This window comes from Triticum dicoccoides, chromosome 1A, assembly GCF_002162155.2.
Source record: "Triticum dicoccoides isolate Atlit2015 ecotype Zavitan chromosome 1A, WEW_v2.0, whole genome shotgun sequence".
NCBI classification, from domain to species: domain Eukaryota; kingdom Viridiplantae; phylum Streptophyta; class Magnoliopsida; order Poales; family Poaceae; genus Triticum; species Triticum dicoccoides.
The window spans coordinates 588,004,937-588,006,048 of NC_041380.1; positions in this window are offsets into that span (position 1 = coordinate 588,004,937).

Genomic DNA, 1,112 nt, shown 5'->3' on the forward strand with positions numbered 1-1,112 from the left:
ACTAGCTATTGATGACATTGAAACTGGTAAAGGGGCAAACCAGATCTGCACACTAAAACGACCTGGAGACACTAGATGGGGGTCTCACTTAGGTTCTATATCCAGCCTAAAGAAAATGTTTAATGCAGTACATTCAGTACTTCAAAATATAGCATCTGATGGGTCAGCTGGCTCAATTCGTGCAGATGGAGACACTGCTTTCAACTACTTATCTTCTTTTGAGTTCATATTTGTCTTATGTCTGATGGAAGAAATATTGGAGATAACTGAAGATCTTGGTCAAGCTTTGCAAAAGAAATCACAGGACATAGTAAATGCCATGCGTCTAGTGTTCACAACAAAGGTTCGTCTTGATGAAATGAGATCAGATGATGGTTGGGAGGCCTTCTTTGATAGGGTTGTTGAGTTCTGTGTAAATCATTCCATTGATATTCCAGATTTGGGAGAAACTTACATTCTGCGTGGTGGTCGTGCTCGTCGCCAACCAGACCATTTTACTAAGGAGCACTATTTCCGGGTGGAAGTATTTCGTGCAACACTTGATACTCAGCTACATGAATTAGAATTCAGGTTCAATGACAAGGTACTGGATCTATTGACCACTAGTTCTACCCTGATCCCTAAAAATAAATTCAGATCTTTCAAAGCTGATGATATTTGTGAGTTAGTCAAGAAATATTATCCAGCAGATTTCACCCAACAAGAAATCTATGGATTGGAGCAGCAACTAAAACACTTTGTTGTGGATGCCTCCAATGATAAAGAGTTGAAAAATGTGTCAACCTTAACAAATCTTTGTCGATATCTCTTTGAGACAGGGAGACATTATATCTACAATTTGCTTGATCGATTGTTGCGATTGCTTCTAACTCTTCCAGTTTCTACAGCAAGTGCCGAGCGAGCATTCTCAACTTTGAAGATCATTAAGACAAGGCTACGTAATACCATGGAAGATGATTATCTAGCCAATAGCTTGCTAGTAAAAATAGAGAGTGAAATCATGGAGAAGTACAATTATGAAGATGTTCTTGTGCACTTTAAGGGTGCAAAGAAACGGAAAGCTAATCTGTAGTGCAGTGTTGCTGTAGTGAACCGTATCCTCCATGGTTAAA